General features: G+C 45.5%; 1 long non-coding RNA gene and 1 pseudogene across 2 annotated transcripts; both read right to left on the reverse strand.

Moving 5' to 3' along the window:
• Positions 1 to 2: 2 nt before the first annotated feature.
• Positions 3 to 4,719, reverse strand: LOC309336385 (hyaluronidase-4 pseudogene; annotated as a pseudogene). Its single transcript, XR_014161653.1, has 3 exons — positions 3,784 to 4,719; positions 1,659 to 1,748; positions 3 to 561 (listed from the first exon to the last, which is right to left on the reverse strand). The product of XR_014161653.1 is annotated as a hyaluronidase-4 pseudogene (transcript).
• On the reverse strand, positions 4,720 to 26,611 carry LOC309333765. The gene is made up of 3 exons (XR_014152681.1): positions 26,475 to 26,611; positions 8,523 to 8,633; positions 4,720 to 4,747 (listed from the first exon to the last, which is right to left on the reverse strand). It is a non-coding gene; the product is annotated as an uncharacterized lncRNA (long non-coding RNA).
• Positions 26,612 to 27,033: the final 422 nt, after the last annotated feature.

A 27,033-nucleotide genomic window follows, 5' to 3' on the forward strand; every position in this document is an offset into this window, starting at 1 on the left:
AAGGAACATCAGTGGGAGCCACAGATCACTTCACAACACCTTTGTCACCAAACGCTATGCTTGTCTTGGTCTTCCCTTCTCACCACTATGCAGAGGGTCATGGGATTCACTTCACCTCTGTGGGCTTCACACAAAAAATCCACATGTATCACAACTGGTCCAAATGGCTCACAAACAACACCCCCACAGTGTGGACAGGAGCACCCCAAGAATTAACCAATCACTTGTCCGCAGCCAGAAGCCCCGCCCCCGGGCAGAGCAGCGCTCTCCATTCCAGCCCTGGTAACAGTGACACACAAACTCTTCTCTCATTTTGTCCTCCTGCCAACGTCTCAATTGCCCCCTCACCAGCACTCGGGTTTGGTTGCCCTCTGCTATTGTTTGGATCTGGAAGGTGTCAGGGCTGAGGTGCAAGTAGCTGTCCGAGTCCATCCATCGGCGAATGCAGCGGCCGTGGCTGTTGCAGATCTTCTGGCTACAAAGTTTGGTCGCCATGGTCACGTTGACAATATAAGGGCCTAAGGTGCTGTTCAGGTAGTCCTGAATCTTTAAGCAATTGGTCTGTGAGGGAAACAGTTATTAAAAGAGTTAATAGCTACAAATGCCAGAAAGTCTGCAAAACTAAATAAATCTATTAGAAAATACTGGAATTTAATTGTATTGGGGACTTGTTTATTCCTATTTGACTAGCGCTTAAAATGTCCTAATTGAGGCTGGGGTCCTGTGGAATTGAATAATAATAATAATAATTTATTATTTATATCCCGCCCATCTGGCTGAGTTTCCCCAGCCACTCTGGGCGGCTCCCAACTGAATATTAAAAACAATACAGCATTAAATATTAAAAACTTCCCTAAACAGGGCTGCCTTCAGATGTCTTCTAAAAGCTTGGTAATTATTTTTCTCTTTGAGATCTGGTGGTAGTGCGTTCCGCAGGGCAGCTGCTACTACCAAGAAGGCCCTCTGCCTGGTTCCCTGTAACTTGGCCTCTCGCAGTGAGGGAACCGCCAGAAGGCCCTCGGTGCTGGATCTCAGTGTCTGGGCTGAACAATGGGGGGGGGGGGACGCTCCTTCAGGTATACAGGACCGAGGCCACAAAATTCTCACAAAGGGGTTGATTCTGCCTTAAAATTATTCCTTTAGCATTACATGGGAGGGTCTGTGACAGGAGAGGTTTCGTAATTCATTCTGTAACTTAAATATAGCACCTGAACACTGGCTGCATACCAATGCCTAGGCCAAAAGTTCTCAGGACAGTGGCAAATCTGTATCAGGGGTGCATCATTTCAGACTGTAGGAAAAGGGTTGTTTTTTTAAATACCCCTTGCATATCAGGAGCTAGGATGTCAAGGAAAAGACTAGTCTAGAAACCTTCTCCCTGACATTATTTTTTTTAACATGCAAGCAATTTGTGCATCTGCAGATGTGCATATAGAAGACTGACAAGCTCAACATTTCAGAATAAGCAGCAGTGTGTGAAGTTAGAACATTTTAAATACCCCATGGTACTCTCTGCTAGTCTTTTAAGTAGCCAGTTTACAAAGTAGAACCTCTGATTCTTCCCTTTGCCCATCAACCTGATGCAGAAAAATAAACAAGACAGATAAAATAAAAGAATGAGTAAGAAAAGCAGCCTCAAGGGCTACTATTAAAATTACCCGGTTGCGAGAATACTTTGCTTCCCCCCAGAGTACAATGCCGTGAGCCCCCATGGCTGCAGCCTGCCCAATGGTGTACACCAAGTCTGTCTAGAACAACAGAAACCAGCACACATTAATTTGCAAGTTTACGGTAAATACCTAAGCTGTTTCTGGTGGATGTCGGGCACCAGAATATATTTGGTATAACGTTTCTCATAGAACTTTTCCCCATACATACAAAGATCTGAGTCAGTTGGCTTATGAAGAAAGGAAGCTTCTACATGAGTTTATGAATTATGATGCTCAACTGAATAAACACAGTTACAAATCCAGGTTTGACTTCTCGTTCTGAAGCTTTGGGACAAAGCCTTCTAGATATTGTTGGACTTCAGCTCCAGCCTGCATGGCCAGTGGTCAGTATAATGAGAGCTGTAATCCAATAAGGTCTGGAGGGCCCAGGTCCAGGTTAGCCACCCTGCTTCAAGACATTTACCAGTATTTCTCTTTGTTCAGCCATGAGGGCTACAAACATACAGGCAATTCACACACTACTTGTATGAAATCAAGCCCTCTAATGCATGTTTTTCAGAAGTAGTCAGTACAGGCAGCAAGGGCTGGGAAAGAATGGCCAAGAGTATTGGTAGCAGTTCCCAGCTATTCACTAAAGCTTTAGCAAGGGCACCACATTCCACTGCTGCCTTCTCTTTGGTACTGCCCCCATGGATAAGCGACTTCTGGATCGCAGCTCCTTTTGAATTAAAAGCAAAGACCACCAGGAATCTGATATTCGCTTGCAGTTTGGATATCCTCTATTCCTGCTGTAGTCAAGAACAAACACCCAAGCTGTGTATTGTGTCCAGTGCTGCAGTAATGGGACTCTGCTCAACACAATAGGGCATCCTATCCTCTCCCTGCACGTCCTCCCCCCCCCAAAAAAAAAAATGCTCTGGAAGGTCCTCTGGGTGGATTTTGAGGGTACACGGGGGCTGCAGAGGAAAGGAGAAGGAAGTTCGACTGAGCAAACAGAAGCCTGTTGCATGAGCAGAATGGCACCATTGTATATAGCCCAATACGGCCACTGCTGATGCTCGAATGGCTAGACAGGAATATCAGTCTCACTTGATGCAAATGACACTGCACAGTGTAAGGGAAGACTGGTGTGTGTGTGTGTGTGTGTGTTCATGGAGCATGAGTACGAGTACGTTTATTGTCAAACCATAAACCTAATCCATTTTGCTTTCTGTGCAACAGAAGCAGTTCTTGTTATCCTGTAAAACAGTAAAATTTCCAGCCCTGAAGAGAGATGGAATGGCATTTCCCAACACAGCGCACACACACACACACACACACACACACACACACACATTTTAAACATTTTTATGACTGAGTATTACACCACCATAGAAAATCAAGATTCCTAATGGATCTCTACTCCTGCCACAGGGCCCAAAATATTTGAGAATTGCTCATGCAGAAACACTTAATTGGCATGTAATTTGAGGGGAAGAAAACCACGGCAAGCATGGCCAGTAAAGTGGTGTGAAATCTGAGTGCAGGTATTAAATGTTCAACATTAGTGCCATGTGTATCAGATTTAATAGCGTATGTTGAGAAGGGATGTTCACATGCTGAAGGAAGTGTGTGTGTGTGTGTGTGTGTGTGTGTGTGTGTGTGTGTTTTAATATTGGAAGTGTCATCTCTTCCAACCCCTTGTAATAGTTACATTTAAAAAAAAAAGGATGCCATTCATCATGGAGTCACTTTAGATGAAGAGGGTATTGAAATGTTTGCAATAAATATTGTGTTTTAATCCAAAGGTCTCTCCCAATAGCCCTCTTACCCTCTATTTGGTTGCATCACCATGGCCAGGAGTGAAGTTGGTGGCAACTCACACAGTCCTGAGATAAACTCAGAAATCAACTAACACCTTATCTCTTTTCTATTCCTCTTTGCCACAAGGCTCCTTCCTTCACTGGCTACCATTGATCAAGAGCTCTAACTAAGACTCAGGTGTGTTCACAACATCGCTGAGCAGTAAATCTACTGGGCCTCAAAGCATGGACACTACACACACACACACACACACACACACACACACTGTGCAGTTTAGGAGCAAGGGTGGGGAAGAGGGCAAGTATCTCACCTGAGACAACTCCTTCAGCGTGTAGGTGTAGAACGGCCTGGCATACGCAAAGACAGGGAGGGAATGTTGAACAGAAGGCAGCTCCGCCACTCTCAGGGCTTCCCCCACTTTGGCCCACACAAACTTCTTTCCTTGCGGAGAGGTCCTCAGGGCCTCCTCCATGTAGATGGAAGGGTAGAGGGCTCTGCTGTTCTCCCAGAGCCAGATCAGCTCGTTGTTGCGCTGCACTTCCAGCGGAGGGCAGTGCCCTGTGAAGTTCTCAAAGCTATCCAAATAGTGGTAGTTGTAGCACTCTGGGAAGAGGTAGTAGCCCCACCAGCCCTGGGGGCGGAGAGAGCGGGCCAGCTGCAGGGTCTTAGACATGAATTCCTGGGCGGCCGTCTCAAATTCCCACTTAGCCTGCACTTCGGCCTGGGCGTCTGACAAATGGCGATTCTTTTGCTTGACGAGCTGGACAGACATGTTCCGATAGACATTTTTCTTGTCCCAGTTCCTGACCCACAGGGGCCTCCAGTTCTCCCAGTCTATCACAGAGAGGCCCGCAAAGGAGCTGGAGGGCATGGCTGCTGTCAGGTCCCTCTCCATCTGCTCCAAGTGCCTTGTCAGGCTGGCGTTCTGAGGGCAGCCTCCGTTGACAGCAGTGGGCAGCACCGTTGTGTTCAAGTAGTAGGGATACAAGCCCAGCTGGTCGTAGTAGAAGATTGTGACGTTGTCGCCCACAAAGACTTCCTGGGCATTTGCCAGGATGCTGTAGGAGTCCAAGCGGAGGGGCACCCCGTAGGCAGCCGAGCACCGGGCGGTGGGCGCATTCCAGGCCACCAGAAAGGGGCTCTCTTTGACAATGGGAGGCAAGGACGGCTTCAGGTTGGGAGATGCCACAGGCAGGTCTGGGAACAAGAGCAGGAGCAGCAGGAGGGCATGGCGGCTGAAGGGCTGGCACGAGGGTGCTGCGTCGCATGCAATGCTGCAGGAAAGACAAGAGGCCTGTCAAGAGTTACATGAGCATGAATAGATATAAGGTTCTTAAAAATAAATTGAGGAACGGAAGAAAGAAGAAAAGGAAAATAATAGCATGATTTAAACAAATTATTAAGTTAAGGTTGAGAAATAAGATAAGAACTTGTTGAGCGGATAACATAAACTGGAATACAAGAAGGGGAGGGGGGAGGAGGTCTGAGAAACAAGGTGAAGGAAAATAAGGTTTTTTAAATATTATGTGTTTTTTAATTGTTTTCTTTTTTTATATTTTTTGTTCTTTTAATTTTTGTTTTTTGTCTTTGTACTATTTGGAAAATTTCAATAAATATTAATAATAATAAAAAAAAGAGTTACATGAACATGATGTTGACTGGCCAGGTATTCTAAAACAAACCCAACTGTATTCCAGTTTGGAACTTTGGTTAACAGCTAACAAATCAGTTTCCCCATGCAGCAATGTTCGGAACTCCCCAGGTGCATTTTGCTACTGCCACGGGTCCAATTTGTGGGATGGAAGCACCCAACATGCTAATTATATGGGTTAATGCTCACAAGGGCTATAGAAATCTGTGCTGTCACACGCCCAGAGGCAGTTATTTCAGTTGGTACAGTTATGGCAGTTAGTCTTTCATGTGAGAGCAGCTGAACTGTTGTGCTGACTGTCTCAGAGTTAGTCTGTAATAGTATTTATCTTAGATATGTAAGATGTATTAGCAATGTAAGTTAACACCTACCTACGTTGCATATTTTAGTTTGCAAGTTGCGAGTACATTAAGTAAAAGTTATACGTTGTTTAAGCTTTAAAAGAGTGTGTCTTGTATAGTTTTGGGGGAAAGCAAAGTGATTAAAGGGTCAAACGCCACAGGTGTTTAATTCCCCCACAACTGCAGGCCCAATTGCAGAAATCTACGTGGAGATTTCTGGGCACCATGTTGGCAATTGACATCTCCATCGAGCCAGCTAACTTGTGTGCAGCAAAAGACAAGCATCTTGTTCCTCTGTGCGAACCATGAACCCTTTGCTGGGCATCTTAGGCCTCCATCATCCCATCAAGGAAAGTCAGTGCAGATATATGTGACTGCGTTGCAGCCTTTCCACAAGTCACCCAAATGGAACTCAGATCACAGTTTAAAAACTTCTGCCTTAGCCCACAGTTAATACTATTTCCATTTCCCTTGTGTGTGTCTTTCTCCTTCTTGCATACTGGGACAAATGAACTGTTGTAAGAGCAAGCTACAGTCAAGCAAAGTAGTTGAGATCACAGAAATGTAGAACTGTAGCAACCTTCTGGCAAACAGACAAGCGCAACCTAAGTTTAAGGTGCCATTTGGCGCAACTGAGTTTCTAACACTGCACAGAGTGTGACTGCTCCCGTCATCCCAAGGCTGATCCATTAGGGCAAGTGGGGCACTGCCCCACCACGCTTAACCACCGCCTGCCTGCCTGCCTGCCTCCTTATTTGCAAACAGTCTAGTGGTTGACACTGGCTGCCAGCGACCTCCTTGCTCTTAGAACCCAGCAGAGGAAGATGGGGCAAAATTAGAATTAGTTTGCTCTGTCTGTCTTCAGCCCTGGCTCAGCCTGCTGTTGGCCACCCTGCCTCCTGCCTCACTAACTAGTGCTATATATGTAAAGCCTTCTTTATCATAAATGTTTTCATCTGACAGCCACGTTACATAGAATCATAGAACTGTAGAGTTGGAAGGCAGTGAATGCAAACCTCCAAGAAAGGAGAGCCTGACCACCCCTTGTGGGAGTCTGTTCCACCGTCAAACAGCTCTTGCCATCATAAAGTTACAGATAGGTAGCCGTGTTGGTCTGCCATAGTCAAAACAAAAAATTCCTTCCAGTAGCACCTTAAAGACCAAGTAAGTTAGTTCTAGGTATGAGCTTTCGTGTGCATGCACACTTTGTATCTGAAGAAGTGTGCATGCACACGAAAGCTCATACCTAGAACTAACTTAGTTGGTCTTTAAGGTGCTACTGGAAGGAATTTTTTGTTTTCATCATAAAGTTCTTCCTTTCACTTTTGAGCATCACAGAGCCTCTGAAGACTCCAGCTGGAAAAAGCACAAATGAAACCTTGCCCCTTCCCTTGCTTTTGTCTGACATCCCGGGGTCAGGGGTCAAAAGCAGACTGGGTAGGAAAATGGTGGCAAGCTCAGGACAATGGGTGAGTGGTGGCTTTTTAAGGGCTCCATTGTCTCCAAATCAGGTCTGAAAGGAAAGCTGCCTTTTTGTTAATTGCCACGGCTGCAAGAGGTTTCCCTCAAGCTAATTTGCAGAGTAATTCAATTTGCAGCATACATGAGGGAGGGAAGGAGAGCTGCTGCTACTCCTTAGAGGCCACCCGGCTCCAGGGTCACAAATCTGCTCCCAGTGCTATTTATCCAAGTGCCTAAATGGTGGCCTCACTTTGCCCTGTCGCTATAGCCTTGTCTGTTTTGTCATTTTCTCTGTTTAAAACAGGGATGGAGAACCTGCATTAGCAAGACTCCAGCTCCCATCAGCCCCAGACAGCATGACTAGTGGTCAGGGATGATGGGAGCTTGAGTCCAACAACCACCTTTGGAATACAGCCTAGAGGGCCACATGACAACCATATGTCAGGAGTGCTCTGATGGTGTTTCCTGCTTGGCAGGGGGTTGGACTCAATGGCCCTTGTGGTCTCTTCCAACTCTGATTCTATGATTCTATGTTCCCTAGCCCAGTTTATAATTTAATCCATTGATTTAAAAAAAATAAAAAATCCTGATGCAACTTTAGGGTTTATAAAATAACATGGATATACATTCTGAATCGAAGGCCCCAGAAGCTCCAGTTTGTTGTTGGCACCTTCAAGGTGCTCCCTCCCCCTTCTACCACTGCAAGCATCCCGTTCTCCCCTTCTCATGCTCCCCAGCTCAGTGAGGCCAATTCCACCAGGAACTGAGTAGTCACATTAACCTCATTCTGCATAGGCCACAGAGCAGACATCTGATGATTACAGCTTTCAATCATTGCTGACCTGCATTAAAGCCTAGTATTTCCCTGGAGGTGAAGCGCTTCTTCGTCAAATGCATTACCCCACTAATGTCCAGAGCTCTCAGAAAACCTTGTATAACATGGCAGGGCAGAAGCAGCGTGAAAGCCAGAAAGTTCGTAACATTTGATAAGATAGGGGCGAGGAACAAAGCGCCCCCATGTGAGCTTTGGCAGAGTGGGGAATCAGAGGCTTATTGAGGGACTGGGGGGGGGGCAGAATATCAACCAGGATGAAGGGTAGAAAGAGGCCTCTGGGTGGGTAGGAGCCAGCGGAGCGTGCCCAGCCTGAAACTCTGCACATGGGCAGAGGACAGAGGGAGGGAGGCTGGGCAGGGGGCACAGAGAAATCAAAGGCAGTGGTGGTTGTAACTCTGCTGTACAGGGAGGTCCTGGTTCAGATCCTGCCTGACTGCTGAGCTAGCCATGTGGCCACTTTCCTGAGTGCTACTCCACAGGGTTGTTGTAAAGAAGGAGGAAAGGCAGGATGAAAAGTGATGATGCCATAGTGCCTGAAAGGAAAAATCAATACCTTCTTTTCCTCTTCCTGTCTCCTCCCTATTTATTCTTCTCATAATCTCCACCAGATCTTTCATCCAGACCTGAAAAGGCCCTGAAGGTGTATTTGCATATTTAGAAGGGGAAATGCCAAAAAAGCAATCACAATGGGAGTTTAGTGGCTTTTTCAGAGAAGATGACCAGAAAATAGGAAGCAATAGCCAAACCACCAATTAACTTACTTGGGGAGCAGAGTGCCTGTAAATGGGCCTTCCTTTTTCCTGCTTCTGTCTGGGGTTTAGATCTCCCAGATAAATCCTGTAAGCCACTCAGCACCTCTCCAGCCCTTGGATCTACAGTGAAATCATCAAAAATCACAAGCTCACAGCAGCGCCAGCGTAGTGTGCCATGCTGCCCTCTGTTTAAGGACAGCAGCACCACTTTCACCAAGCAACCCAGGAGCAGAATAAGCTTTCCCCCCCAAGCTGTAAAGGAGAAGTTGCTTTTATCTGAACCCAAGCTTCAGAAGCACTAACTAGACCTCCAGGGAAGATTAAATGGCAACACTGGATACAGAGCTAAGACTTCCTTCTGGAGAGTCAAAGGTCTCAGTGCAGCAGATTGTATGGGAGGGAGTGGGGGGGGGGTTTGTTCCCAAAAGAAAGACTTCCCCCCTCCTCCTCTCTAAGCAGTGGGGATGGAGAACAAACTATAATTAAATACTACCTAGCCTTCGGTCTCAATGGCATAGCAATTCACCCACTTGACTCCCAAGACATAATTTACATCTCAGGAGTGTTCCTAAACAGTGAGTAAATCTACCAGAGGGATCTACTCCAGGGAAGCCATGAAAACAGCATTTAAATACTTGCCAGCTAGTTTCTTCTCCTCACCGGGGTAGTGTATGTGATTCACATCCCATGCACCAATTTTATTTAATAATGCACTAATATTTAATTATAGTGCTTTCCCCCCTGAAATGTTCAAAGTGCTTCTCATGTATCTCAGTAATCCTTACAGCGCCCCTGTAAGTGCTGGCATTATTATCCCCATTTCGCAGATTGAAAGCGAAGACTGAGAGGAGGGCATGCCTAAGGCCACCCAGTGAGCTCAGAGCTTAAGGAGATTTCCTGCTCATAATTCATGCTCTTGCTACTGTAGATGCCAGCTCACTTAAGTTCTGAGAAGGCTGCTGGAAGGATGCCAGGCAACTTTGTGGCAGAGCAATAAACAGGATAACATGTTGCTCCCTAGTGTGCCAATGCATACATATGCATGTTCATATGTCTTACACGGGTAAACAGGTATTCGGGGGAGGGGACGGATTTGTGATGCTACTCTTGGGATATTTACTGGAGAGGGCAGACAGAATTGCATTTGTTTGATAACCTGGCTTAATTCAGGGGAAATTTTTTAACACAGACCAATCTTGATGTGCTTGTTCCAGAGAGCCAGCAATAACCACACTGCTGCGAAGTTGTGATATTTATTTGTAAATCAACAGAGGCTTAAATGATAATGTGACAATATAAATGAGTTAAAAGCAGCATCGCAGCTTGAAATGCCACTGCAGAAACATGCCAAAAGGAAAGGGTTGGTAATGCTTCCACTGCCAAGCCCACCACTTCTTCCTGGACCACTCAATTCCTGTTGCAGAAATGGATCATGGAAGAGAATAGCGGCAGAGAGCCACCTGCCATGTAATTGCAAGGCAAAGATAAGACTTTGCTACAGGAAAGTGAAAGAACCAGAAAAGGGGGTCGGGGGGGGGGTGTTCACATGCAAAGTTGTAGTTTCCCTGTCTTGTAAGAGCCGGATTATTTGTGTACTTCCAAGGTGGAACCTACACACATATAAAAAATGCTGTGAAAATGCTTTGAAAAAACAACAACACGTTTTGAAAAATACTTTGAATTTGGCATAGCTCACGGTCGCCATCTTGTGTCACATTTGTATAGTGCACTTTACAACATATTCAAAACACCTTATTTGCTGCTGTATAGCTGAGTCCCAAGTCTTATGTGGAGTTGATGGGAATTGAACCGGAGGCCTTCAGCACAGAAAGCAGATGTTCCACCACTGAGCCGTGGCCCCTTCTCTGTGTGCAGTTACAAGAGCAGCCAGAAAGACTTGCTCCCAGTGTAACAGAAGTGGCGCCCATGGGAACACTTTTCTGGGACTATCAGCAGCCTGGGGGAGAGGAAGAACCTTCACTGGGATCATAGAACTGTAGATGGTGGTCATGGATAGAGCCCACCATGCTGCAAGCCTGGCGAGTCCCCCCCCCCACCAGCTGTTTTAAGGTTTTGCACAAAGATGCACCTTCAAGTGACAGTTTCAGCATCATGCGCACTTCCATCTCGAGGCGAAAGGTCCCATGCCAATCATCGTTAATTATAAAATTGCTATTCTACAGAACGTGCATAGGGCTGTGCCAAAACCATTGTTGCAGGAGTCTATGGTGAAGTCATCCCTAAATCCTGGCCTGTGCCAACTCTCCCCTTTCAAACAAATTAATGAGAAAATTTGTTGTGAGAAAAATAAGAGGCCTTGTGATGGAATGGCAGTTGTGTTACTGGTGCCATAGCAGCAAACCAGCATTTTGTGCTAATGTAACTTCCTGGGCCAAGTTTACAGTTACAACACAAACCTACAGGTTGTCATAATAATTACTCTGTCACAATGGCCATTACCTATTCCTGCCAATTCTGTGTGGGCCCACTGACCCTCAGGGGCCTCGTGTTGAGGCACTTAGTTCTGATGGCCGTTAAGTGGATCCTATACAATGATATATAGGAGGGTGTGTGTTCAGCATCAGTTGCTCTTTAGAGAATGGTAGCATCAATGCTCTGGGGCAGCTATTGATTCTTTAAGCTGTAAATCCAGGTAGAGTTTCTGGAGAGACTATGACAGATACAGAAGACTGCCTCCCACATGATCCTGTTTTCCATAAAGCTCTTAGCTCATCAGACATTGCCCTCAGCCATCCTTTTAAAAGAATTAATATTACATTTGTGCCTGAAACATCATGCTGAAAACTAGGTAACAGTAAGTATTCTCAGGTGTAGAATATAGCAAAAATGTTAACATCTGAACGGTATGAAAACTTTGTGAAGAAACTTTGTAAGAAAAACAACCCCCCCTGTGCTAGGGTAGCATCCTGCCTGCCAGATGAGTGCTTTGAAATTGCTTGCTAAAGAATAAATTAGGACATGATCCAGCAAAGGTTAAGGACTCATGCAACCACACATGTCAAACAGAGCAGGATCACTGGTGTAATGCAAAGAATAAAGAAAAAACAAGATACATTTGATGCCTTTGAAAACATTTTGCTTTCTTTCTCAGTTTACTCCTCTCACCACCATCACATTCTTTTTATTCTTCACACGTTTCCAGCATTTTCTGGGCTTGCAAGAATATAAATAACAAATATTCAATTATCAATGTTTTAAACAAGGGATGCATTGAATTCTATGAAAGTGGGGGGGGCACACTTAAGTAATGCTAAGCATCTCCATGTCTGTAAATGAGGGTCCCGTGAAGTTTGTATTTTATTTTCATAGATTCTGGTCTCCCTCTGAAGTAAAAGGCAGAGAAATAAACACTACGAAACAGGAATTTACTCACAACAATGCTACAGTTTAAACATTTAAAACTGCTTTTAAAAATTGGAGTTGTTTACCAAATTGTTTATAGGAGGACACAAGTCAGGCGTGTGTCTTTGTGTGTACACACGTGTATACAGAAGAATTGTTCTCTCTCATTCTTATGCATTTCATGGCAAACAAGAGGCAGGCTATTTTACCTCAGTCATTTAACAATTGCATTTCAAAGGGAAGGAAGTCACATAAAATTCCAGAAGCTCTACAAACTACAATTATCCATTAAATAAGCAGTAGGACGAGCCACAGAAAGAATGCGATCAGAAAGTGAGACATAGATTCTCTTTCCTGGATGTTCCATCATTAGACTATAGGAGTAGAGGAAAAAGAGTACAGATACTTTAAAAGCAAGGAAGCAGCAATTTTCCAAAGGCTTCAAGATATCCTGGCTGCTTGCACCAGAAGCAGAAAGCTATAATTCGCCAAGCTCCTTCTGTGTCTTCATTCCATCAGCCACTTTTATGAATGAAGAGAATGGGAACCCACTCTGATTTTAAAAGGCAGGCTTTCAGAAGACTAAAGAGCCTGTGGCAAACTTGCATCTCTGCAATTCATGACTTCAAACCTCCCTCCCCCCCCATGTCCATGTGAGCGGTTGGATTAAAGACGAGGCTCTGGCTGGCTGCTAGCTCTGACAGGTGAATTTCCAGCGCAGCCCTAATGGATTTCCCACCTCTTTTCCAAAGAACAATACAAAAACAACTGCTCAGCCAAACAAAAGAAAACATGTGGGGAGGGGGGGAAGGGGCACCTACCTGAAGAGTTTTGCAGCCATGGGACCCAGCCACCTCCTCCTGGCCCCTCCAGTGCTCTGTCTGCCTCCTAAGAGTCAGGCTCAGACCTGGAAGATGAGGGCACCTGCTAAGCCAGCGCCCTCAGTGGGTCCCCTCTGGCTAGGACCAAGCCCTCTAGTTGCTCAGGCTGCTCAGGGTGCCTCAGTGCCTCTCGCCTGCATCCCTGCCAGATGCATTTGCACATCAGTTTTGTGCTCAGAGACACCCAGGAGGTGGTTCCCTAGACCAAGGGACCCGGAAGGGAGGGGGAACTACCTGTGGCTGCTCTCCCCTGCATCTGAAGTGGTACAGCCCATGTCTGTGTGCTCTGTGGACAGCTGTGTTTATTGTGAGCACCTCCTCCAGGCTAACCTCGTGCTCGAGTGCCGTGTGTGCTCATTCAGTCAAACAGAAAGCTCGCCTGCGCTCGACCCCGTGAGAAAGGACGGCCGGGCAGCGGCAGCGGCAGCCACTTTTGTCCTGTCTTCACAGCCTCTCTGAGCAGACGGCAGCAGCCTTGCCCTTTGTAGCTCCCTGGTTTTCCTTTGCTCCGATGCATTTTACAGTCCCAAAGCAGCTGTGATGTGCAAAGGGACCCAGCGGGCTGCCAAGAGAGACAGTCGCTCCAAAGTTCCAAACCGAATAGGCTGCGCTTGCCAGTTCGGAACAGGAGTGCTAGGCGGCGTCTTAACTTGCAAACCTTGGAGAGGGTGGCATACTCCCAAGAGACTGCGATCTACTCAAACTGGCAGTGATCTACCCCACGCCCCCTTTTGAGGGGTTCAGGTCAAAGTTGTTGAGCTTTTTTTTTGAGAGGAGAAAAAGCACAGTTTCTTAGGCATGCAGGGCAAACTTTTTGAGCTTCTTTGGGGAAGCCAGTGATCTACCAGTGATCTACAATGGACATTCAGGGGTCTACTGGTGATCTGATCAAGATCTACCTGTTGGACATGCCTGGCCTAAGGCATCTGGAGCCTGAAGCAAACTACATAATCACATACACACACACACCCCCTGCCAGGGAAGAAGGGGTGAGTGGAAATCTACATCAGAAACTACGGAGAAAGGAATAAAGATCTACATCAGGATCTGCTGTCCCTGTGGGTCCTGCCACCCTACGCGATTGCCTCACCTTGCCTCATGTGGGCCAACTCTGACAACAGGTCTGAGACTTTAAGTCCCAGGATCAGTTAAGATAAGAATTGGAATGTATGTTTTTTAAAGGAAAATCTTGGTCTAGAATTCATGAGCCCAAAGAAGCTCACACTGCTCTTCTGCTACTGCACGACAATGAGGTTGTCTTGGGAATGTGTCAGACAGTCTTTTATAGGTTGTCCCTACCCTCTCCAGAAACAGTAGATCATTCATAGGATGGTCCCCAAAGGAGGAATATTCTGGAGGTAGAATCTGTCAGAGCTACTGCACATGTTAGGATTAGGTAACCAGAGAGGTCGCCTTCATGCCCTACTTGTGGGATCCCTAGTATCTGGTTGGCCATTGTGCAAAATGGGATGCAGGACTAGATCGATTGTCTGACTTAGCAGGGCTCTTCTTAGGTACACCTAAACACAGGTGCAGAGCAAGAAAGGCTACTGATGCTGCTCTAGAAAGCCAAGGTATAGATTTTTAAGTGTTGGCCCTGGTGCGGTGGGGGTGAAGGAGAAGACCCCCGCTGCTTCAGGGAGCAAAATGTCCCAGACTGGCACCGAAAACTAACTACAACCCCACTTTTATATTGCTTTCTGATCCTGGGACCTACTTAAATGGAATGTCTTTCCAGAGTTCAGTTTCAAAACTGCCTCCATGCCTGAGCATTTCTGGGAGGACCAAATGGTGCAGGGTGGGAATCAAGCCCAAACCTTCCAATGAATTTCAAGTAGGCAACTGAAGCAAAACTGACAGGAAACAACGGCCAGATATTTCACAACTGGCTGTCTGGATCAGAGAAACGGCACTTGGACTAAAAGCTACCTTAGCCCATTGCCAGTCCCCCGAGGCATCAGGTGCCATCTGGTTGGAGGGAAAGAACAGCGCAGCATAGAGGAAGAGGAGTGGTCAAACGGCTCTGCCAGAGATTCCCAGCACATGTAATGGTGTTATAATGCATTAGTGACAAATCATAATACGTTTGCTCCACCACAACAGGAAGAAAGGCGCATCCCTCCCCTGCAGTGGTGCCTATTGGGCAAGAGCCTCTGGGGCAGAAATCCAGGGCCTCACTCTGCAGAATGAGTAGCCCTCCCCCGCCAATAAAGCACACAGAGCGTAGGACTGGCTTAGGACATTCTGAAGTAATACACATTACCATAGCAAAGTAATACAGAAAAATACAATGCATAAAAAACCTCAGTGAGAACAACAGCTATTTTATATGGTTTTCATTTATGTCTTTTACGTATTATACCTTTATTGTATATTTCTTTGGGGCTAAAAGGTGGTTTATCAATACACCATACCATACTATTTACAGAGTGGAAGACAATACAGTCCAGAGTCTAAAGCTACCTAACTGCTCTGCTGCCTCTCTTCAAGGCATAACAGCAACCCAAAGCATGAATGAATACATTATGACAGCATTTTAGTTTACCTTGCTTCACCTAGTGGCTACACACAGGAAATTGGTGAAACAAACAACACCAGGCTGAAAGATTGACAGGCCAAAGAGTGGAGCATAAGCATGCATCTCTAAATCTCCTTAAAATAGTGGGTCTCCCCCACCCCCCTTTCCCCCTCAGTTTAATATTCTCTTGTTACACAGGTTGTTACACAGATCAGTGTGAGTTTCCAGTATGGCTGATTTATCTACAATCTGCCATGTTGGCGCAAGGAAGGATAGTCCATATCTCAGCTAGTGATCAGGGCCAGCCCATGACATTTTGCTGCCTGAGGTAAAGCAACAAATGGAAACCCCTCCCCGCTGGTCAAGGTTCACATCACCAAAGAGGGGCCAAGTTATTTTGGCACCTGAGGCAGAGAATCCCACAAGTGCCTCTCAAGCTCCTTGGCAGTAAAAGTGCAGTCATAATAAATTCAATAGCTGACAATTTGCTGCCTTTTCCTGACACAACCCAAATCAGCTGCTCAAGGCTGCCGCTTTCCTCTGCCTAATGGTAGGGCCAGCCCCGTTAGGCATCAATATTTGTGCAATGCTTCAGTGGAAATGCAAAGGGGCGAATTCCTTATGCTTAAACAGTGAATGTGTGCCTGGTGTGCCTATTCTCCGAAAGCATGTATATACTCTGCAAATCCTTGTGCGGCGGTGGTTTGGTATATGCGTGCAATTGTTCAAATTTACTCTTTAATTAAAAACCCAAGCTTGCCACTCCAGCAGATGTAGGAAAAACAGGAAGTGGTCTGTTCTGGAACGGCAAGTAACAAAACAAAGTGAGCGTGACAAAAGTGTGTGGGTGCGGTCCCAGGCGTAGGCATAACTGAAACATCACTTTGGCGATGTGTCCTGCTCAGTTTGCTAGTCCCAAAGGATATCTAGCATATGAGAGAATTGGGGAAACCTGACCCAAACGGCTTCTTGGTCATTCTGATCAGAAAACAAGGAGTCACACTCTACAGAAGAATCACAAGAGATTGCAACATGGTGAATCCAGAGAGTTATTAAAATGAGTGCGCAAGGACAGAAAAATCTGCTCTTTGGACCAGCTCTTTTCCTGAACCGTATTAAGAAATTTAGGGCCAAGACTATAACACAGAAACAGTTAGGTTGGTAAGGCTGATTGGTTTAAACCAGCTAATTAATACTAACAAGTTAGAAGACTCACTACGGATGTATGGGGAGGCACGCTTTAAGTTGCCAATTCTACATATGATAAGGCTCCTGTATCTGTTAACAGTTGTGTACAAAGGAGAACTTTGACAGATGTAATTTCTCTTAACTTAACTATGGCAGAAAAGCCAGGCCTGCTACAAAACTCCATCCCATGCAACAATTAAATGGCACAGAACCCATCTCGTGCAAGATCTGTCAACATTTTACATTCCTGTTGTCTTCCTGTAGTTCTCGCAGTTATCAGTGCAGATGGCTTCACTGTCGCAAATACTGGCAAGTGACAGGCAGACATCTGGAGGCTAGCAAGTGCTGCTGCCAATCCCAAAGTCTTTCATTTCACCAGACAGTTTCCCCTGGTCCTCAGCTGTCGAGACTCAGGCTAAAGGGCTGGTGATAATTTGGCTCTGCTGGGACGGTGCTCATTCCAAAGCTTTGCCTCCGAAAGCAGCTCTTGAATATGCTGAGTTAAATGAGAATCCCCATGAACCGTTGGGAATTGCAATTTCCCGAAGCATATACAGTCCCATCCCACCTGCTGTGGTTCGTTTCACAATCCAGCAAGACCGAAACGGTAGCTATTTGGTTTTTTCCCTTGGGTACCCGATTTGCTCGCGGTTCTCGTGAAGCAAAACAGACTTCAAAACATTTTCGACAGCGGAAGACGCGGGAGTGGGGGAGAGAAGGCATGTACAGTACAAGTTCAGCAGAGGCAGTTTGAAGCCGCAAGAATCCAAGAACTACTCCAGGGCTGCTGCTGCTTTCCCTCCAATGGAATCCCCCCCCAAAAAAGGGGGGGAGGAAATAGCGCCACTATCCCCTTTTAAAAACACAATGGAAAATACCACCTGCTATACAAACAGTACGATTAATTTAGTTAATGGATTATGATAATATTTAGTGTTTTGGAGCAATCTAAACACTTCGCATAAATTTGCTCAGTTATTCTTCCAACCTACCTGTAAGGTAGGTTTGCAGCATCCCTGTATTGTGGATCATGCTTTCCCCAAGGTTTGGCACATCATTAGCGGCAGTAGTGCAATTTGAATCAGGGAGCTTAGATTTAACTCAGTACGCCTAGCTTTACAAAGGGGCCGGAGTTCAGGGCCAGAGGCACATGTCATGGATGCTGAATGTCTCAGGTTCACTCCATTGACAAGTCTCAGGCAGGAAGACTAGAAAAGAAGTTCAGTTGCAGCCCTGGTCAGTGGTGGGTAGAACATAGATTGGGATTGACTGGGTGGTTTGCAGTAGGATTGGCAAGTAAGAATGTAAGGAGGACTCTGTTGGATCAGACCAAAGGCCCATCTAGGCCAGCCTTCTGTTCTCATAGTAACCCATCCAGATACAAAAAGCCTGCCCTGAATGCAATAGGCCCCTCTCCCATTCTCGTTCCTCATTATTCAAAGGCATATCGACAGTGATAATGGGAGCCAATATTTAACCACCGGAACTTGTAATGCGTGGTTGATTAATCCTCCATGAATTTGTTTTAAACCAAGTTGGTGGCCATCACTACATCTTGTGGTAGCTGTTGCTGGATGGTTTCACAACAGCAGAAACAAAATGGCTTCCTCCCCCCCCCACCACTCCCCAATTAGGTTGCTGACATCAGACCTGGGGTGGAGGGGCAGGAGTGGATTTTTGTGTGAATTTGTGCACTCACCTCTGCTCTTAAGGCCACATTTCATGCCTGAGCACATGCTCAGGAACATTCCTCTCCTTAATTCAAAGTGCAAGTCATGCCATTCCCCTCTCCTTCCTCAATACACTGCTTTGCACCCAATTAGTGGACCTCAGGGCTTTGGCCTTTACTCTAGAATGGACCAACAGTCTGACAGTATAAGGTGATTTCTTACGTTTCACCAGCTCTCGGTGATAAAAACTGCCTTAACTGAATCCTTGACATCCCAGAGGAGTCCCAGGCAAATGCACTCAACTATATTTGATCCAAAACTATTCCTAATTTAAATTTGGCCAGATGTGCATTCGTTATTTATTTATAGCTTCATCAGAACAAAAGCAATTCCCTTTGATTAACTTGGCACGCATATAATGTGTTGTTCAGCGGCAGGAATACCCCCTACAGCTTTTTCATTAACATGTACCAAGCGGAGAGGAGCTGGCGCATGATAGATTTTTGCACTGACATGCAGGTTACTACTTGAAAACTGTAATGTTAACATTTGTCCCATACCCAGCGCTGGCAGCTGAGCAATTCCTCCTCATTCAGGTACCCACCATCTTGAACTATCGTTTCAGTAAAGCCAAAGGAGGTTCTAGCCTGATGGTTCTAGGATATAGCAGCAAAATGAAAATCAAGCTGATTGTCTCTGGCAACGATTGGCTAACAAATTTCAAAAGGCAACAATTATATGCAGTTGTTCCAACTGGGCTCTAGATGAGTTGGGGGACATCTCTGGAAATCAGAAAATATGTGGTGATCAAAAGAAGCAAAAACAGCCAGCTTTTGGAAAATAAGAAAAAGTGATGGCTTTTCCACAGCCATTTTCCTTTGCCGCTGGAATACAGGTTACAGGTGTGATAGTTCTACACAAAGCCATGACAAGCTATTCCTAAAACTTGATGACCCTGAAGGGTGTCCATTGTCACCACTACTATTCATATCGGTACTCGAAGTCTTCCTGATGAAGATAAGGAAAACAGAAGAAGTTTAAAAAATTGCAGTCGGAAGAAAGGAACATAAAGTTAAAGCCTTTGCCGATGACTTGGTAGTAACAACAGAAGAACCGTTAGTCAGTGCTAAGAAAGGATTAGAGGAAATTGAAGAATTTGGACAAGTAGCAGGTTTTAAATTAAATATAAAAAAGACAAAAATGTTAATTAAAAATATGGATAAAGAAATGGTAGATAAGATGCAACAACAAACGAGCATAAAAGTAGTTAAAAAAATTAAATATTTGGGAATTTGGTTAACCTCAAAGTTCATCAAGATTTTAATTCAATTTTTGATAGAATATACAATATCAGGGATAGTTTCCCCCCCCCCAGATTAATTAATTGTGCAGAGTACAAGGGTTGGATCTTGTGAATGTGGCATTAGCTAGACTCTTCATCTCAAGGTCATAGGTTCAAGCCCCCACATTGGGCAAAAGATTTCTGTATTGCAGGGGGTTGGACTAGATGACCCCCATGGTCTTTTCCAATTCTGTGATTCTATGAGTGTATACCAGAAGAATGTCTCAGTTAAGAGTCTTACACACACACACACAGGTTGGGAAACAAGGGAAGTGAACAGAACATAGCAAGAACGCCATCATTAGACCCTGATGATGGAGCATCAGGAGTACAGCGAAAAACATTCCTGTTTAGACTGGCCTACCAGATGCTTAGAAATGCTGATGTGGATTTTAATCTGCTTTTAGTATTTTAACTTCTTATATGTTTTAATGTCCTGGGGGGAAATTCCTAACTTTTTTGGTTCTATATTTTTGTAAGCCACTTTGAGGTTGTTGCTGCTTTTTAACAGTCAAGCGGTGTATACATTTTATGGAATAAGTAATAAAATAAATATTTTTAAATGGGGGGAAAATCAAGACTAGCCTTCCCTGTTTTGCAGGCCCTGCTACAGCAAAATAGGAGCAACTGGTGTTCTCTTCAGGAAGGAAAGGAGCAAGGATTAGAGATTCCTGACTAATAAAAATACCAAAGGGAAGGACTACAGGGTTTTCTTGTGGCCAGTAACTCTTAAAAGAGGCCACCTTGGAGAGCACAGTCATGCAAAGCAGAATGGAAGAATTTCCTCCAAATAGATTGCAACCAAGGACGTCTCCACTACCTTTGTGTGCCTGATGATTCCCTTTGTGATACAGAATGCTAGCTAATAAATGCCTAGAAATGCAGCTGCCTGGGGAATCTCCTTCACACAATTGCAGGGAGAGATTGTAAAACAACCTGAGGTTTGCCCAGGTTGAGGGTTGTTTCCCATGTTCCTTTCTCAGCTGGCCTTCTTCAGATGCACAGAGGGAGGGAGGGAGCTGTCCCATATTGGGGAGTCAAACTTGTAACCTTGGTATTATCAGCATCACATCTGTACTTTTTTTTTGGCAGAATTTGATGGAGTTTTCAGGCATCCAAGGTGGTGAATAACTGCCATGGTTTTCCTGTGAGGATGGTGTTTACAGTTTTGAGGTTAGTTAAAAAAAGGAGTAATCGGTTCTCCTTTTTTGTTATGAGGAAAACTAGTCTGAAAACAGCAGACATGAGAAAGGTACCCTAGATAAGAAACCTGCTAAATTTTCAGGTCTAGGGAGAACCTTTAAATGTTAATTGGAAGGGTGGGATTCACTAATAATAGTAGTAGTAATGTTATTATTATTAATAATAATGGTAATTTATCAATTCCACCCCGCCCATCTGGCTGGGTTTCCCCAGCCACTCTGGGCAACTCCCAACCGAATATTAAAAACACAATACAGTGTACAGCTTCCCTAAACAGGGCTGCCTTCAGATGTCTTCTAAAAGTCAGATAGTTGTTTCTTTCCTTGACAACTGATAGGAGGGTGTTCCACAGGGCAGACGCCCCTACCAAGAAGGCCCTCTGCCTGATTCCCTGTAACCTCACTTCTCGCAGGGAGGGATCTGCCAGAAGGCCCTCGGCGCTGGACCTTCTTGCTGTGTGACTTTGTTTGTGGGCACAGTTTCTGTGGCATTAGCTAGGTGCCCCAGGTGCTACTGCACACCAAGAAGTGTTATGATTTTATGAGAACTGGTGGGGACATTGGAAACATGCTGTACTTCCCCTCAGCCAAATCCTCCCCAGTTGTTCTTAGTGGGGTGGGAGTAGGAAGAGACTTGAAAGTGAGAGCTCTTCTCTATGCAGCTATTCCTGACTGACTGGTGGGGACATTGGAAATATCCTGTACTTCCACTCATCCAAATCCTCCCCAGTTGTTCTTAGTGGGGTGGGAGTAGGAAGAGACTTGAAAGGGAGAGCTCTTCTCTATGCAGCTATTCCTGATTGACTTCTGTGCCTCAGAGAAACTGGTGCTGTCTGCACAGGTGCGTTCTAAGGCTGCCACTGGTGCAGTGCCCAGAAACCTTCCCCTTGCTCAGTTGTTTCCTGCAGTAAAAGCTCAAAAAGACCCTGAATGATGCTCTGCTGCTTGCTTCCACTCCTTGTATTGCCAGCCTCAGAGTGTGAGTGAACCTACATCTGTTGACTATCAATCTAACATGGCTTCATTGTAGGTGGACAGTGGACACCCTGGTAAAAAAATTATTTAGAAATGGCCCAGAGAATAAGTAAACAGCACCAGAAGCCCAAAGCTTTCTATGTGCAATTTTCAAAGGAGAGACAGAGAGATGCGTTTATCCTTTACTATACAAGGTTCTCTGCAAAGCCTTTCCTCCTGCCCACCAGCCAGCGACACTGATGTATCAAAATATACATCAGCAAGCATTGACTAAACATAACTGGTAGAGTACTAGCAAGGAACAGTTGTGATACTGGAGAACTGTAAGACATTTGTCTTGTGGGTCTTCAACATTCACTCCAAGGCTGCCTTAGATGGGCAGACTTGAGACTTCATGGCAACCATGACAACCATAGGGCCCTCTCATTTGTTACTGGCCCAATGCGTAGAATCCTCTATTTTGTTTTTGCCTCAAGGTGTGGGAGAAAGCATCTGCATATAGTGTGAGCCGAAATAAGTCTGCTGTCAGGGTTAGACCATTTCCTGTTGAGGTTTTGTCACATGTTGGCAGCTCCTCCTTGAAGAAATGGGATAACCATCCACATCAAAGATTCATGGGATCCAATAGATTCTCTCTCTCTCTCTCTCTCTCTCTCTCTCTCTCTCTCTCTCTCACACACACACACACACACACAAACTACACCTGCCATTCACAATGAGAGGAAACACACTTGCTATTTATTTTGTAAAACCAACTGTAAAGAGCGAGCTATGTGGCGTGTCTAGTTTGGCTCTAATTTATCTTAGAAAGGCAAGATTTGTAGAAAGTGGAAAGTTTCACCCTAATCCATAAACAAGCCCAAGCTAGCCTGTTTTTCTCTTTGTCCTTACCCAATAGAGTCAAGTAGCAATCCTAACCATATGCTTACTAGAAACTTGGTCCCACTGAACTCATTACAACTTCCTGCTGTGTATACAGGTTTAGGACTGGCCTATCCAGCCCCGAGAACCTGTTGTGAGTTGATAGGGGAAAAGCAGCCCAAGGCTTTGCCAACACTTGAGCTGACTAACAACTGTAGGTGAAAATGTGGATACGTGCGAAGGAACGCGTGCAGAACTCCCTAGTTGCAGTGAACTTTTCCATCACAACTAGGTTCTAGTGAAGCATCCCACATATAAAGAGCAGCTAGAAGAGGTAGCTTTGTGTTCTGCGTCCAATTCAAAATTTCCTATTAAGAAAAATGGCCATATTTCAGTTGGCTAGCACCATCACGGAGGAATTAATGGGCTGCGCTTGTACTGTACAACAGCTCCTTTTCTTTCTTCCTCCTCCTCTTTTGGCTTCGTTGCAGAGGCAGCCATCCACAGGAGACCACGATAATGAACCCCATTCTCTGAACTGTTTTGACATCTCTAATTGCACTGCAAGGCACTTTTGACATGCGTGGAAGTAAACAAACCATAAAAGGCGGTATAGAATCCGTTGAACATTAAAGGATCCGGGCAAAGGACAGAATGGGGAGGCAACTCTGAGCAGATATGACAACAGCAGATTTCAGTTGGATTTCAGGTCAAATTGGTTTCAGTCTGGAATAGCTGCCTAGCATTCATTTGCTGTAGATTTCCACCCATGTAGCAAAGACTACAATGCTGCTACAGTCAGTTTAGTTTTGCCCTTGGTAGCAGCTGACACTAATCTCCAAATAATATTCTCCAGCTTGAGGCGGTACTGCTAACCGATCTTCCCTTAAATATCAAGCTCTCCTAAGCATGCCTACTTCTCCAGAAAATGAATTCATGCAGATATATTTAGGTTATGCATCAGGAAAGAGCACTCACTCTGGATTAGCAAACTGACATCATAATTTCATGTTCATAGCTAAACAAATCCTGCAATGATTTAAACAGCTGGATTCATAAGCTCAAATGTTGAAACACTCCGCTCAATCAGCCTGCCTTGCTGTTATCTAGCAGTTTCCAGGTCTGGGTCTAATCTGTCAGATGGCCGATTACATTTCAGAAGACTGCACAAAACATTTTTTCAGCAGGAGCTCAAAAGGTACCAGGTTTTTCCTTGATCATATCCCAAAATACTAATTTCTTACTCGGGTTGTAAATATTTTTATCATTTCAGGCTTCTTTTAAAACCTAAACAATGATGTGTTCATTACTCACAGAACAGAACAGGTACAGCAATTTGTGGGAGACAAATCCAACAGTCAACTTGTTTCCTCTCTTAAACCAATACAAGAAAAGTAACAGATGCACACCCAGATTGTAAGCCTGTTCTCATTCATGATAAAATTGCTTGCATTAACCTGGCTTAGCGAGGTTGTTAAAGGACTATAACGTTATATATACTGTATATTGTAAAATGCCTGTGAATGTTTGCATTCCTACACTAAGGAGTATTTATGGATCAAAAGAGCAGTTAAGGCTCAAAGTACACATGGCAGCCATAGATTCATGTGTTTAAAACATGGATTTGCCCCAATCACAGAGTTTATATGGGGAGAGGAAGAAAGGGGGCATGTTTGCAGGGCCGCTTCTACAGCTGTGGTTAAATTGCCCCAAATTGAGGAAGGGAATCAGAGTAAAAGTACATGATCTGCTGCCATCACTTGTAGTTTAATACTTAGACTATGGCCACAAATGTGGCCAGTGTGGTGTCATGGCTAGGACCTCGGCGACTAGGGTTTGAATCCCCACTCAGCCATGAAGCTCACATGCGGCGCCTGCCTCTGGCTGTAGTTTGGCTAGACATTTGGGTGAATGTTGAGGACAAAACCACCTTTCTGCTTTAACACCCTGGAGAGCTGCTGCCAGTTGACAATAATGCACCAAAATGGAAACAAGGCTCAATTTGGCAGGACCATTTCTGTTCATAACCATCTACATTCATAACCATTGCAGTTATATTCACCATTTTCAGTTGATTATAGTATACTACCAGGCAATGCTACTAGCACTAAATACCTAAGATTAGAGTGAATGCTTTTTTAACCAGTAAAACTTGCATTTCAGCCCATTTCCCAAAGAGCTAGAGAGAATGTTGGCAGGTCTGCTTATGTTGATAGGAAAGGGTTTTTGATCATCATGGGGAGAAGTCAAACAAGCAAGTTTATATCCAACAGAAGCTGATTTTAGCTATCACCATGCCTGAGAAGTGGAACTTTTGTCTAAGCTGGTCCAGCACACTCCATGAACTCCACAGTCCATAATCCTTAGTGCACATAAGAACCTTGTGCTTAGAGCAGTAGCATTTTTCAGGCAGCTCCTGGTGATGTCCAGGCCAGCTGCATGAGCTCAAGATACCTGTGGATGTCACATGTCGATCAGCTTTGGGCACTTCACTGAAAATGGCACTCTCTGTGTACATGGTGTTTTGGGGCAGACAAACCGTTCTACTCCATGCCCTGCACTCAGTGATGGCAAAAGCCACCACAAACTGTTCAGCTGATGAACAGCATCTTCTACACAGCAAGCTCCACACAGCTGCTGCAAACCCTTTGTAAACTGCAAATAAAAATCTGATTGGCAGATCATCTGCAGTCCTGGGGGTTGCATAATGAAGGAAAAGAAATGCCGGGTTTTTAGGGAAGTTTCCCCCCACCCCTCCTCCTTGAGTATTTGCTCACATATGTGGCGATCTCCACAGAAGTATTTTAAGAGAGGACACTTGAACAAGGACAGCATGTAAGGATTGGCACAGAAGGAACTCTGGAGAGGGAAATGGGAATTACATATCCAAGTTTCCCCCAAGGTATCTGTGCTCAAGGCACATGAGGTCATGATTTTGCTGAAGCTAAGGAGGTCTGGTCTGCCCAATGCCCAGATGAGAGAAGGTACCTGCAAACCCCATCTTAGAATCACTGAATTGCAGAGTTGGAAGGGCCATCAAGGGCCATCTTTGCTTGACTGAATCAGGACATTATTGAGTAGGCTTGGTCATTTCGGTAATGGGTACAACATGATGCACAGGCAACCAGTACATGTTTGAAATTCATCTAGCATACAAAGCCTACCCAACAGCTTTAGGGTGTCTTCACTAAAACAAGACTTAAACACACACATACCAAGGTTCAGGTGCTGTGGTCAGGGGAACCATCAATATTCAGAAGAGATGGGGTGAATTTTTTCTCTATAGAATGGCAATCACTCCAACTATCAAGCACAGATAATGAAATAAATACCTAGGGTGGAGTTGCTGGACAGGGCAGAGACTCAACAGGTTGCTGCGATGCCCCCCCCCCCGTTGATTTTGCCAGTTGATTCCAGAAGCAAACTGAGGGGTGGGCTTCATTCGTGTCTCCGTCTCTCTCTCTCTCCCGTCCCTCACCCCAGCCCCTTCCAGCAAGGTAATCTCACTCGCCGCGATCTTGAGAGGCGACAAGGGAGTTGCTGCTCTCGGGCTAAGAGATGCAAATGTCAAAGGGCGCGGCGCTAGCGGACCTACACACCTGGATCTACACACCAGGAAGGGAAAGACCCGGGGCGCGGGGAGAAGGGGCTCCTTAGGAAAAGCAGCCCCGGAGAAGGCAGGAAGGAAGTGGAAAGGCAGGCGGAGGAAGAGGAAGAGGTCTCCAAAAAGTTGACCCACCGCGAAGCAACGCTCGAAGCCCACCGGTAGAACAGCAACCCCCTGGATTTGAACTCAGCTCCCAAGAGGACGCTGGTATTTCTATTGCCCGAAGTCTTTGCAAACAAAGGAGTCACTGAGAAACTCGAGAGAGGAAGGGAGCGGGGAGGTTTCCGCTCCCAACAGATAGGAAGGACCGGCTTAGTTCTTCCCAACCCAGCAGACGCCGCGAGGCAAACGTACCTTTGCCGCGTCCTCATCTCTCCCCGTCCAGGCATCCAGGGCTGGACCGCTGCCTGAGTCCCGCCGGATCCCCCGGCGCCTCTTACCTGGGGGAGAAGGGCACAGGACCGCCCCTCACCTGCTGGCCCCGCCCACCCAGCACCGGCCCCGCCCCCCGCCTCACCTGGCCGCGAACCCTGCCCGCTCAGGCCCGGGAGTCGTCAGAAGTTGGTGCTTCTGGGAGCAGCTCAACGATGTCTTCACCTGTGACTCATCTCTGAGTAAGCAGGAAAAGGCTCGTGAACTGGAGGGTGGGACATGGGGAAAGGGAGGGAGGCAGTCACAGAAGAAGATCAAGGGGAAATAAGGTGGCAACTGCAGGTGCCTCGATGGCTTTTGCCCGGGGTGGTTGCTTCCTAAAATAAATGGGGCTGCCTGCCAGGAAAGTTGTGCACTGAAAGCTTCAAAACTGAATTTAAGAAACTGCTCCGTAGCCAACTAACCAGGAATCAGCGCTGACACTACAGCCATGACACATGGATGCAGAAGCAGCCCACGGTGTTGTGACAATCTGGGTATC

This window comes from Podarcis erhardii (assembly GCF_964252035.2).
Source record: "Podarcis erhardii genome assembly, chromosome: 2".
In the NCBI taxonomy this organism is placed as follows: domain Eukaryota; kingdom Metazoa; phylum Chordata; class Lepidosauria; order Squamata; family Lacertidae; genus Podarcis; species Podarcis erhardii.